This window comes from Lytechinus pictus, chromosome 10 (genome assembly GCF_037042905.1).
Source record: "Lytechinus pictus isolate F3 Inbred chromosome 10, Lp3.0, whole genome shotgun sequence".
Lineage (NCBI taxonomy): Eukaryota > Metazoa > Echinodermata > Echinoidea > Temnopleuroida > Toxopneustidae > Lytechinus > Lytechinus pictus.
The window spans coordinates 334,857-350,440 of NC_087254.1; positions in this window are offsets into that span (position 1 = coordinate 334,857).

The following is a 15,584-nucleotide window of genomic DNA, read 5'->3' on the forward strand; positions in this document are numbered from 1 at the left end:
GATAGATATAGAGAGACAGACATATAGATAGAGAGACAGACATATAGATAGATAGAGAGACAGACTTATAGATAGAGAGATAGATTGATAGATATATAGATATATAGATAGATAGAGAGATGATTGGTGGTTATATTAATAAAACATATATAAACATATAGATAGAAAGAGAGACAGACAGATAGATAGATAGACAGATAGATAGACAGACATATATATAGATAGAGAGACAGACATATCATGAAGCTATTACGAGCTATCTCGTAATAGCTTCATGCTGCGTGGTCCTATCGCGTTATGTAAGCGGGCTCTAACTTTCGCCTGGCGGCTCGCCAATTGATGTTAGATATCGTTCCTTCGCCCGAAGGAAGCGATAACAAAGGATTAAGAGAGAAATTGGAAGATGGTTCTCCTTCTCGTGATAGCTTCATGGATAGATAGACAGACATATAGATAGACAAACATATAGATAGACAGAGAGACAGAAATATAGATAGATAGAGAGACAGACATATAGATAGATATATAGATAGATAGATAGATAGATAGATAGATAGATAGATACAGAGACAGACATATAGATTGATAGAGATCGAGACAGAGATAGATAGAGAGACAGACATATAGATGAATAGAGAGACAGACATATAGATAGATAGATAGATAGATAGATAGACAGATAGATAGATAGATAGAGAGACAGACAGACAGACAGATAGATAGATAGATATATAGATAGATAGATAGATAGATAGAGACAGGCAGATGGATGGATAGATAGATAGACATATCTAAACAGATAGATACATATATATTAGACAGAGAGAGAGAGAGAGAGATAAACAGACAGATAGATATACAATGTAGGTAGATAGACAGACAGACATATGGATAGATAGAGAGAGAGGGACGTATTCAAACAGAAAGATATATATTAGACAGAGAGATAGATATGTCATGTAGGTAGATAGACAGACAGATAAATAGATATGATATAAAAAAGTAATTATAATCTGTTTTATTTTGCAATATTTTAGCTATTATTTGTTAGAATTCTTATAATTGATCGTGGGCAAGATAGCTAAAAAAAAAAAAAAAAAAAAAAAAATCATGTTCACCCGCGGACTCGAACCCCTGCCTGCATGATGGAATGAGAAGTAAGTCTGACGCCTAACCGATTGAGCTAGAATATTTCCCATAGACTTAACACGTAAGCAAAACACCAGAATCTCAAATCCAATCTGGCAAGTGAATTACGGGCATGATCCCGACATCTGATCGGAAAATGAAGGAAACGCAGCCGAAAGCTTAGAATCTCAGCTACAACATACTAAAAGCTCAGGGATAACTAGCTACAAAAATTGGAGATATGGCTTACGAAATAGAAGAATGTAGAATCTAGTTTTGAGAAAAAGTCATGTCCCATAGAGATTACACGCAAAATGAGTAAAAATGACATGCCATTATTATTTGCAATTTTTGAGGATGATCTGTTTATCAAAATGAAAAATAAAGGCAATAACTCAGAAAGAGTAAGAACTAAGCTACAACATATCAAAAATTGGGTGAAAATAGACCGATATTCACGGAGTTAGAGCAAGATTTGCATAATTATAATGACGTCATAATAGGCAAAATGGATTTTTTGACTTCCGACGCCATTTTGATGACGTCATAATATAATTGAGGGTCAAATGAGACATGAAATTATATCTCTAGTTCATACTCTATCAAAATATGAAAAAAAAATTGGGGGTCCCCATGCGTTCTGAAGAGCTACAGCGGATTTTCTATAGGCATGTTTTTGCCCATATATGGCCTATAGTGAGAGCTCGCGCGCACACGTGCTGCAAACTTTAACGGGTGTTAATTTCCTTATTAATGGTCGTAGAAGGTTGATCAAGGTATCAAATTGCTCAAAATTATATGATCAATGCAATGAAATTAAAAAAAACGGTGTTTCTGAGTTGCATTGAGGCGTTACGCGCGGAAACGCGCGCGCATACGTTTGCGCGCGCAATTTTTTGAAATGCTTAAAATGACCTAAAACGTACTCTGTTTTGGTCAGAAAGTGAATTTTAGCATTTTAAAATTTTGACGCGCGCGTACGCGCGCGTCGTGACCTTCAGGTGACCTTTGATGACATGACCTGATGACCCTTGATCTGAAGTTTATGTCATGTGAATTTGATTGATTTTTGATAATTGATAATGGAGATATGATTGATAATGTGATTTTACAAAATGGCGTCTAGATGACGTCATGATGACGTCATGACATTAAGATTCTTGCAGAATTGAGGTCTTAATGATGTTGATATGTGCTGATATTTTGATGATTATTGAATATGAACTTTCTGAGATTTGCTGTCCACAAGAAATGGAGGAAATAAAAATAAGAAATAAATAAAAACTAGATTTTAATTCGTCATGCGGACGAATTAGGTGGTCTGTCGTATAGATAGATAAACAGGAAAAAAATATTTAAACAGATATTAGATTGAAAAATAGATAGACAAACAGATTTACATAATCAAACAGATACATACAAGAAAGATAATTATATTAGATGGATGGAGTGATGGATGGAGAGATAAATTATAGGTGGTTATATTAATAAAACATAGACATATATAGATAGATATAGAGAGACAGACATATAGATAGAGAGACAGACATATAGATAGATAGAGAGACAGACTTATAGATAGAGAGATAGATTGATAGATATATAGATATATAGATAGATAGAGAGATGATTGGTGGTTATATTAATAAAACATATATAAACATATAGATAGAAAGAGAGACAGACAGATAGATAGATAGACAGATAGATAGACAGACATATATATAGATAGAGAGACAGACATATCATGAAGCTATTACGAGCTATCTCGTAATAGCTTCATGCTGCGTGGTCCTATCGCGTTATGTAAGCGGGCTCTAACTTTCGCCTGGCGGCTCGCCAATTGATGTTAGATATCGTTCCTTCGCCCGAAGGAAGCGATAACAAAGGATTAAGAGAGAAATTGGAAGATGGTTCTCCTTCTCGTGATAGCTTCATGGATAGATAGACAGACATATAGATAGACAAACATATAGATAGACAGAGAGACAGAAATATAGATAGATAGAGAGACAGACATATAGATAGATATATAGATAGATAGATAGATAGATAGATAGATAGATAGATAGACATATAGATAGATACAGAGACAGACATATAGATTGATAGAGATCGAGACAGAGATAGATAGAGAGACAGACATATAGATGAATAGAGAGACAGACATATAGATAGATAGATAGATAGATAGATAGACAGATAGATAGATAGATAGAGAGACAGACAGACAGAGAGATAGATAGATACATAGATAGATAGATAGATAGAGACAGGCAGATGGATGGATAGATAGATAGACATATCTAAACAGATAGATACATATATATTAGACAGAGAGAGAGAGAGAGAGATAAACAGACAGATAGATATACAATGTAGGTAGATAGACAGACAGACATATGGATAGATAGAGAGAGAGGGACGTATTGAAACAGAAAGATATATATTAGACAGAGAGATAGATATGTCATGTAGGTAGATAGACAGACAGATAAATAGATATGATATAAAAAAGTAATTATAATCTGTTTTATTTTGCAATATTTTAGCTATTATTTGTTAGAATTCTTATAATTGATCGTGGGCAAGATTACGAAAGACCATTAGTGCCACGGAGAAAAAAAAACACTATTTCTACTAATCTGTTATAACAGATTACGGTATTTCTACTAATCTGTTTAAACAGATTATAATCTGTTATAACAGATTACGGTATTTCTACTAATCTGTTATAACAGATTACGGTATTTCTACTAATCTGTTATAACAGATTACAGTATTTCTACTAATCTGTTTAAACAGATTATAATCTGTTATAACAGATTACGGTATTTCTACTAATCTGTTAAAACAGATTACGGTATTTCTACTAATCTGTTTAAACAGATTATAATCTGTTATAACAGATTACGGTATTTCTACTAATCTGTTATAACAGATTACGGTATTTCTACTAATCTGTTTAAACAGATTATAATCTGTTATAACAGATTACGGTATTTCTACTAATCTGTTATAACAGATTACGGTATTTCTACTAATCTGTTTAAACAGATTATAATCTGTTATAACAGATTAGTAGAAATACCGTAATCTGTTATAACAGATTAGTAGAAATACCGTAATCTGTTATAACAGATTATAATCTGTTTAAACAGATTAGTAGAAATACCGTAATCTGTTATAACAGATTAGTAGAAATAGTGTTTTTTTTTCTCCGTGGCACTAATGGTCTTTCGTAAAAGATAGCTAAAAAAAAAAAAAAAAAAAAAAAAATCATGTTCACCCGCGGACTCGAACCCCTGCCTGCATGATGGAATGAGAAGTAAGTCTGACGCCTAACCGATTGAGCTAGAATATTTCCCATAGACTTAACACGTAAGCAAAACACCAGAATCTCAAATCCAATCTTGCAAGTGAATTACGGGCATGATCCCGACATCTGATCGGAAAATGAAGGAAACGCAACCGAAAGCTTAGAATCTCAGCTACAACATACTAAAAGCTCAAGGATAACTAGCAACAAAAATTGGAGATATGGCTTACGAAATAGAAGAATGTAGAATCTAGTTTTGAGAAAAAGTCATGTCCCATAGAGATTACACGCAAAATGAGTAAAAATGACATGCCATTATTATTTGCAATTTTTGAGGATGATTTGTCTATCAAAATGAAAAATAAAGGCAATAACTCAGAAAGAGTAAGAACTAAGCTACAACATATCAAAAATTGGGTGAAAATTGACCAATATTCACGGAGTTAAAGCAAGATTTGCATAATTATAATGACGTCATAATAGGCAAAATGGATTTTTTGAATTCCGACGCCATTTTGATGACGTCATAATATACTTGAGGGTCAAATGAGACATGAAATTATATCTCTAGTTCATACTCTATCAAAATATGAAAAAAAAATTGGGGGTCCCCATGCGTTCTGAAGAGCTACAGCGGATTTTCTATAGGCATGTTTTTGCCCATATATGGCCTATAGTGAGAGCTCGCGCGCACACGTGCTGCAAACTTTAACGGGTGTTAATTTCCTTATTAATGGTCGTAGAAGGTTGATCAAGGTATCAAATTGCTCAAAATTATATGATCAATGCAATGAAATAAAAAAAACGGTGTTTCTGAGTTGCATTCAAGGCGTTACGCGCGGAAACGCGCGCGCATACGTTTGCGCGCGCAATTTTTTGAAATGCTTAAAATTACCTAAAACGTACTCTGTTTTGGTCAAAAAGTGATTTTTAGCATTTTAAAATTTTGACGCGCGCGTACGCGCGCGTCGTGACCTTCAGGTGACCTTTGATGACATGACCTGATGACCCTTGATCTGAAGTTTATGTCATGTGAATTTGATTTATTTTTGATAATTGATAATGGAGATATGATTGATAATGTGATTTTACAAAATGGCGTCTAGATGACGTCATGATGACGTCATGACATTAAGATTCTTGCAGAATTGAGGTCTTATTGATATTGATATCTGGTGATATTTTGATGATTATTGAATATGAACTTTCTGAGATTTGCTGTCCACAAGAAATGGAGGAAATAAAAATAAGAAATAAAGAAAGAAAGAAAATTCGGACAAACATAAGAGGTGATCTGTCATAGACAGACCACCTAATTATATTAGATGGATGGAGTGATGGATGGAGAGATAAATTATAGGTGGTTATATTAATAAAACATAGACATATAAAGATAGATATAGAGAGACAGACATATAGATAGAGAGACAGACATATAGATAGATAGAGAGACAGACTTATAGATAGAGAGATAGATTGATAGATATATAGATATATAGATAGATAGAGAGATGATTGGTGGTTATATTAATAAAACATATATAAACATATAGATAGAAAGAGAGACAGACAGATAGATAGATAGACAGATAGATAGACAGACATATATATAGATAGAGAGACAGACATATCATGAAGCTATTACGAGCTATCTCGTAATAGCTTCATGCTGCGTGGTCCTATCGCGTTATGTAAGCGGGCTCTAACTTTCGCCTGGCGGCTCGCCAATTGATGTTAGATATCGTTCCTTCGCCCGAAGGAAGCGATAACAAAGGATTAAGAGAGAAATTGGAAGATGGTTCTCCTTCTCGTGATAGCTTCATGGATAGATAGACAGACATATAGATAGACAAACATATAGATAGACAGAGAGACAGAAATATAGATAGATAGAGAGACAGACATATAGATAGATATATAGATAGATAGATAGATAGATAGATAGATAGACATATAGATAGATACAGAGACAGACATATAGATTGATAGAGATCGAGACAGAGATAGATAGAGAGACAGACATATAGATGAATAGAGAGACAGACATATAGATAGATAGATAGATAGATAGACAGATAGATAGATAGATAGAGAGACAGACAGACAGATAGATAGATAGATATATAGATAGATAGATAGATAGAGACAGGCAGATGGATGGATAGATAGATAGACATATCTAAACAGATAGATACATATATATTAGACAGAGAGAGAGAGAGACAGATAAACAGACAGATAGATATACAATGTAGGTAGATAGACAGACAGACATATGGATAGATAGAGAGAGAGGGACGTATTCAAACAGAAAGATATATATTAGACAGAGAGATAGATATGTCATGTAGGTAGATAGACAGACAGATAAATAGATATGATATAAAAAAGTAATTATAATCTGTTTTATTTTGCAATATTTTAGCTATTATTTGTTAGAATTCTTATAATTGATCGTGGGCAAGATAGCTAAAAAAAAAAAAAAAAAAAAAAAATCATGTTCACCCGCGGACTCGAACCCCTGCCCGCATGATGGAATGAGAAGCAAGTCTGACGCCTAACCGATTGAGCTAGAATATTTCCCATAGACTTTACACGTAAGCAAAACACGAGAATCTCAAATCCAATTTTGAAAGCGAAATACGGGCATGATCTCGGCATCTGATCGGAAAATGGAGACCACACTTGCGATAGCTTACAATCTCAGCTACAACATACTCCAAGCTCAGAGAAAACTGACTAACAGAAATGGAGATATGGCTCGCGAAATAGAGGAATGTAAAATCCAGTTTTGAGAAAAAGTCATTTCCCATAGAGATTACACGCAAAATGAGTAAAAATGACATGCCATTATTATTTGCAATTTTTGAGGATGATTTGTCTATCAAAATGAAAAATAAAGGCAATAACTCAGAAAGAGTAAGAACTAAGCTACAACATATCAAAAATTGGGTGAAAATTGACCAATATTCACGGAGTTAGAGCAAGATTTGCATAATTATAATGACGTCATAATAGGCAAAATGGATTTTTTGAATTCCGACGCCATTTTGATGACGTCATAATATACTTGAGGGTCAAATGAGACATGAAATTATATCTCTAGTTCATACTCTATCAAAATATGAAAAAAAAATTGGGGGTCCCCACGCGTTCTGAAGAGCTACAGCGGATTTTCTATAGGCATGTTTTTGCCCATATATGGCCTATAGTGAGAGCTCGCGCGCACACGTGCTGCAAACTTTAACGGGTGTTAATTTCCTTATTAATGGTCGTAGAAGGTTGATCAAGGTATCAAATTGCTCAAAATTATATGATCAATGCAATGAAATAAAAAAAACGGTGTTTCTGAGTTGCATTCAAGGCGTTACGCGCGGAAACGCGCGCGCATACGTTTGCGCGCGCAATTTTTTGAAATGCTTAAAATGACCTAAAACGTACTCTGTTTTGGTCAAAAAGTGATTTTTAGCATTTTAAAATTTTGACGCGCGCGTACGCGCGCGTCGTGACCTTCAGGTGACCTTTGATGACATGACCTGATGACCCTTGATCTGAAGTTTATGTCATGTGAATTTGATTTATTTTTGATAATTGATAATGGAGATATGATTGATAATGTGATTTTACAAAATGGCGTCTAGATGACGTCATGATGACGTCATGACATTAAGATTCTTGCAGAATTGAGGTCTTATTGATGTTGATATGTGGTGATATTTTGATGATTATTGAATATGAACTTTCTGAGATTTGCTGTCCACAAGAAATGGAGGAAATAAAAATAAGAAATAAAGAAAGAAAGAAAATTCGGACAAACATAAGAGGTGATCTGTCATAGACAGACCACCTAATAAAGAAAATTCGGACAAACATAAGAGGTGATCTGTCATAGACAGACCACCTAATAAATAAATAAATAAATAAAGAAAGAAAATTCGGACAAACATAAAAGGTGATCTGTCATAGACAGACCACCTAATAAATAAAAATAAATAAAGAAAGAAAATTCGGACAAACATAATAGGTGATCTGTCATAGACAGACCACCTAAAAACTAGATTTTAATTCGTCATGCGGACGAATTAGGTGGTCTGTCGTATAGATAGATAAACAGGAAAAAAATATTTAAACAGATATTAGATTGAAAAATAGATAGACAAACAGATTTACATAATCAAACAGATACATACAAGAAAGATAATTATATTAGATGGATGGAGTGATGGATGGAGAGATAAATTATAGGTGGTTATATTAATAAAACATAGACATATATAGATAGATATAGAGAGACAGACATATAGATAGAGAGACAGACATATAGATAGATAGAGAGACAGACTTATAGATAGAGAGATAGATTGATAGATATATAGATAGATAGAGAGATGATTGGTGGTTATATTAATAAAACATATATAAACATATAGATAGAAAGAGAGACAGACAGATAGATAGATAGACAGATAGATAGACAGACATATATATAGATAGAGAGACAGACATATCATGAAGCTATTACGAGCTATCTCGTAATAGCTTCATGCTGCGTGGTCCTATCGCGTTATGTAAGCGGGCTCTAACTTTCGCCTGGCGGCTCGCCAATTGATGTTAGATATCGTTCCTTCGCCCGAAGGAAGCGATAACAAAGGATTAAGAGAGAAATTGGAAGATGGTTCTCCTTCTCGTGATAGCTTCATGGATAGATAGACAGACATATAGATAGACAAACATATAGATAGACAGAGAGACAGAAATATAGATAGATAGAGAGACAGACATATAGATAGATATATAGATAGATAGATAGATAGATAGATAGATAGATAGACATATAGATAGATACAGAGACAGACATATAGATTGATAGAGATCGAGACAGAGATAGATAGAGAGACAGACATATAGATGAATAGAGAGACAGACATATAGATAGATAGGTAGATAGATAGACAGATAGATAGATAGATAGAGAGACAGACAGACAGATAGATAGATAGATATATAGATAGATAGATAGATAGAGACAGGCAGATGGATGGATAGATAGATAGACATATCTAAACAGATAGATACATATATATTAGACAGAGAGAGAGAGAGAGAGATAAACAGACAGATAGATATACAATGTAGGTAGATAGACAGACAGACATATGGATAGATAGAGAGAGAGGGACGTATTCAAACAGAAAGATATATATTAGACAGAGAGATAGATATGTCATGTAGGTAGATAGACAGACAGATAAATAGATATGATATAAAAAAGTAATTATAATCTGTTTTATTTTGCAATATTTTAGCTATTATTTGTTAGAATTCTTATAATTGATCGTGGGCAAGATAGCTAAAAAAAAAAAAAAAAAAAAAAAAATCATGTTCACCCGCGGACTCGAACCCCTGCCTGCATGATGGAATGAGAAGTAAGTCTGACGCCTAACCGATTGAGCTAGAATATTTCCCATAGACTTAACACGTAAGCAAAACACCAGAATCTCAAATCCAATCTTGCAAGTGAATTACGGGCATGATCCCGACATCTGATCGGAAAATGAAGGAAACGCAACCGAAAGCTTAGAATCTCAGCTACAACATACTAAAAGCTCAGGGATAACTAGCAACAAAAATTGGAGATATGGCTTACGAAATAGAAGAATGTAGAATCTAGTTTTGAGAAAAAGTCATGTCCCATAGAGATTACACGCAAAATGAGTAAAAATGACATGCCATTATTATTTGCAATTTTTGAGGATGATTTGTCTATCAAAATGAAAAATAAAGGCAATCACTCAGAAAGAGTAAGAACTAAGCTACAACATATCAAAAATTGGGTGAAAATTGACCAATATTCACGGAGTTAGAGCAAGATTTGCATAATTATAATGACGTCATAATAGGCAAAATGGATTTTTTGAATTCCGACGCCATTTTGATGACGTCATAATATATTTGAGGGTCAAATGAGACATGAAATTATATCTCTAGTTCATACTCTATCAAAATATGAAAAAAAAATTGGGGGTCCCCATGCGTTCTGAAGAGCTACAGCGGATTTTCTATAGGCATGTTTTTGCCCATATATGGCCTATAGTGAGAGCTCGCGCGCACACGTGCTGCAAACTTTAACGGGTGTTAATTTCCTTATTAATGGTCGTAGAAGGTTGATCAAGGTATCAAATTGCTCAAAATTATATGATCAATGCAATGAAATAAAAAAACGGTGTTTCTGAGTTGCATTCAAGGCGTTACGCGCGGAAACGCGCGCGCATACGTTTGCGCGCGCAATTTTTTGAAATGCTTAAAATGACCTAAAACGTACTCTGTTTTGGTCAAAAAGTGATTTTGAGCATTTTAAAATTTTGACGCGCGCGTACGCGCGCGTCGTGACCTTCAGGTGACCTTTGATGACATGACCTGATGACCCTTGATCTGAAGTTTATGTCATATGAATTTGATTTATTTTTGATAATTGATAATGGAGATATGATTGATAATGTGATTTTACAAAATGGCGTCTAGATGACGTCATGATGACGTCATGACATTAAGATTCTTGCAGAATTGAGGTCTTATTGATGTTGATATGTGGTGATATTTTGATGATTATTGAATATGGACTTTCTGAGATTTGCTGTCCACAAGAAATGGAGGAAATAAAAATAAGAAATAATAAATAAATAAATAAATAAATAAAGAAAGAAAATTCGGACAAACATAAAAGGTGATCTGTCATAGACAGACCACCTAATAAATAAATAAAGAAATAAAGAAAGAAAATTCGGACAAACATAAAAGGTGATCTGTCATAGACAGACCACCTAATAAATAAATAAATAAATAAATAAAGAAAGAAAATTCGGACAAACATAAAAGGTGATCTGTCATAGACAGACCACCTAATAAACTAGATTTTAATTCGTCATGCGGACGAATTAGGTGGTCTGTCGTATAGATAGATAAACAGGAAAAATATATTTAAACAGATATTAGATTGAAAAATAGATAGACAAACAGATTTACATAATCAAACAGATACATACAAGAAAGATAATTATATTAGATGGATGGAGTGATGGATGGAGAGATAAATTATAGGTGGTTATATTAATAAAACATAGACATATATAGATAGATATAGAGAGACAGACATATAGATAGAGAGACACACATATAGATAGATAGAGAGACAGACTTATAGATAGAGAGATAGATTGATAGATATATAGATATATAGATAGATAGAGAGATGATTGGTGGTTATATTAATAAAACATATATAAACATATAGATAGAAAGAGAGACAGACAGATAGATAGATAGACAGATAGATAGACAGACATATATATAGATAGAGAGACAGACATATCATGAAGCTATTCCGAGCTATCTCGTAATAGCTTCATGCTGCGTGGTCCTATCGCGTTATGTAAGCGGGCTCTAACTTTCGCCTGGCGGCTCGCCAATTGATGTTAGATATCGTTCCTTCGCCCGAAGGAAGCGATAACAAAGGATTAAGAGAGAAATTGGAAGATGGTTCTCCTTCTCGTGATAGCTTCATGGATAGATAGACAGACATATAGATAGACAAACATATAGATAGACAGAGAGACAGAAATATAGATAGATAGAGAGACAGACATATAGATAGATATATAGATAGATAGATAGATAGATAGATAGATAGATAGACATATAGATAGATACAGAGACAGACATATAGATTGATAGAGATCGAGACAGAGATAGATAGAGAGACAGACATATAGATGAATAGAGAGACAGACATATAGATAGATAGATAGATAGATAGACAGATAGATAGATAGATAGAGAGACAGACAGACAGATAGATAGATAGATATATAGATAGATAGATAGATAGAGACAGGCAGATGGATGGATAGATAGATAGACATATCTAAACAGATAGATACATATATATTAGACAGAGAGAGAGAGAGAGAGATAAACAGACAGATAGATATACAATGTAGGTAGATAGACAGACAGACATATGGATAGATAGAGAGAGAGGGACGTATTCAAACAGAAAGATATATATTAGACAGAGAGATAGATATGTCATGTAGGTAGATAGACAGACAGATAAATAGATATGATATAAAAAAGTAATTATAATCTGTTTTATTTTGCAATATTTTAGCTATTATTTGTTAGAATTCTTATAATTGATCGTGGGCAAGATAGCTAAAAAAAAAAAAAAAAAAAAAAAAATCATGTTCACCCGCGGACTCGAACCCCTGCCTGCATGATGGAATGAGAAGTAAGTCTGACGCCTAACCGATTGAGCTAGAATATTTCCCATAGACTTAACACGTAAGCAAAACACCAGAATCTCAAATCCAATCTTGCAAGTGAATTACGGGCATGATCCCGACATCTGATCGGAAAATGAAGGAAACGCAACCGAAAGCTTAGAATCTCAGCTACAACATACTAAAAGCTCAGGGATAACTAGCAACAAAAATTGGAGATATGGCTTACGAAATAGAAGAATGTAGAATCTAGTTTTGAGAAAAAGTCATGTCCCATAGAGATTACACGCAAAATGAGTAAAAATGACATGCCATTATTATTTGCAATTTTTGAGGATGATTTGTCTATCAAAATGAAAAATAAAGGATATATCTCAGAAAGAGTAAGAACTAAGCTACAACATATCAAAAATTGGGTGAAAATTGACCAATATTCACGGAGTTAGAGCAAGATTTGCATAATTATAATGACGTCATAATAGGCAAAATGGATTTTTTGAATTCCGACGCCATTTTGATGACGTCATAATATACTTGAGGGTCAAATGAGACATGAAATTATATCTCTAGTTCATACTCTATCAAAATATGAAAAAAAAATTGGGGGTCCCCATGCGTTCTGAAGAGCTACAGCGGATTTTCTATAGGCATGTTTTTGCCCATATATGGCCTATAGTGAGAGCTCGCGCGCACACGTGCTGCAAACTTTAACGGGTGTTAATTTCCTTAATAATGGTCGTAGAAGGTTGATCAAGGTATCAAATTGCTCAAAATTATATGATCAATGCAATGAAATAAAAAAAAACGGTGTTTCTGAGTTGCATTGAGGCGTTACGCGCGGAAACGCGCGCGCATACGTTTGCGCGCGCAATTTTTTGAAATGCTTAAAATGACCTAAAACGTACTCTGTTTCGGTCAAAAAGTGATTTTTAGCATTTTTAAATTTTGACGCGCGCGTACGCGCGCGTCGTGACCTTCAGGTGACCTTTGATGACATGACCTGATGACCCTTAATCTGAAGTTTATGTCATGTGGATTTGATTTATTTTTGATAATTGATAATGGAGATATGATTGATAATGTGATTTTACAAAATGGCGTCTAGATGACGTCATGATGACGTCATGACATTAAGATTCTTGCAGAATTGAGGTCTTATTGATGTTGATATGTGGTGATATTTTGATGATTATTGAATATGAACTTTCTGAGATTTGCTGTCCACAAGAAATGGAGGAAATAAAAATAAGAAATAAAAAACTAGATTTTAATTCGTCATGCGGACGAATTAGGTGGTCTGTCGTATAGATAGATAAACAGGAAAAAAATATTTAAACAGATATTAGATTGAAAAATAGATAGACAAACAGATTTACATAATCAAACAGATACATACAAGAAAGATAATTATATTAGATGGATGGAGTGATGGATGGAGAGATAAATTATAGGTGGTTATATTAATAAAACATAGACATATATAGATAGATATAGAGAGACAGACATATAGATAGAGAGACAGACATATAGATAGATAGAGAGACAGACTTATAGATAGAGAGATAGATTGATAGATATATAGATATATAGATAGATAGAGAGATGATTGGTGGTTATATTAATAAAACATATATAAACATATAGATAGAAAGAGAGACAGACAGATAGATAGATAGACAGATAGATAGACAGACATATATATAGATAGAGAGACAGACATATCATGAAGCTATTACGAGCTATCTCGTAATAGCTTCATGCTGCGTGGTCCTATCGCGTTATGTAAGCGGGCTCTAACTTTCGCCTGGCGGCTCGCCAATTGATGTTAGATATCGTTCCTTCGCCCGAAGGAAGCGATAACAAAGGATTAAGAGAGAAATTGGAAGATGGTTCTCCTTCTCGTGATAGCTTCATGGATAGATAGACAGACATATAGATAGACAAACATATAGATAGACAGAGAGACAGAAATATAGATAGATAGAGAGACAGACATATAGATAGATATATAGATAGATAGATAGATAGATAGATAGATAGATAGACATATAGATAGATACAGAGACAGACATATAGATTGATAGAGATCGAGACAGAGATAGATAGAGAGACAGACATATAGATGAATAGAGAGACAGACATATAGATAGATAGATAGATAGATAGACAGATAGATAGATAGATAGAGAGACAGACAGACAGATAGATAGATAGATATATAGATAGATAGATAGATAGATAGATAGAGACAGGCAGATGGATGGATAGATAGATAGACATATCTAAACAGATAGATACATATATATTAGACAGAGAGAGAGAGATAAACAGACAGATAGATATACAATGTAGGTAGATAGACAGACAGACATATGGATAGATAGAGAGAGAGGGACGTATTCAAACAGAAATATATATATTAGACAGAGATATAGATATGTCATGTAGGTAGATAGACAGACAGATAAATAGATATGATATAAAAAAGTAATTATAATCTGTTTTATTTTGCAATATTTTAGCTATTATTTGTTAGAATTCTTATAATTGATCGTGGGCAAGATAGCTAAAAAAAAAAAAAAAAAAAAAAAATCATGTTCACCCGCGGACTCGAACCCCTGCCTGCATGATGGAATGAGAAGTAAGTCTGACGCCTAACCGATTGAGCTAGAATATTTCCCATAGACTTAACACGTAAGCAAAACACCAGAATCTCAAATCCAATCTTGCAAGTGAATTACGGGCATGATCCCGACATCTGATCGGAAAATGAAGGAAACGCAACCGAAAGCTTAGAATCTCAGCTACAACATACTAAAAGCTCAGGGATAACTAGCAACAAAAATTGGAGATATGGC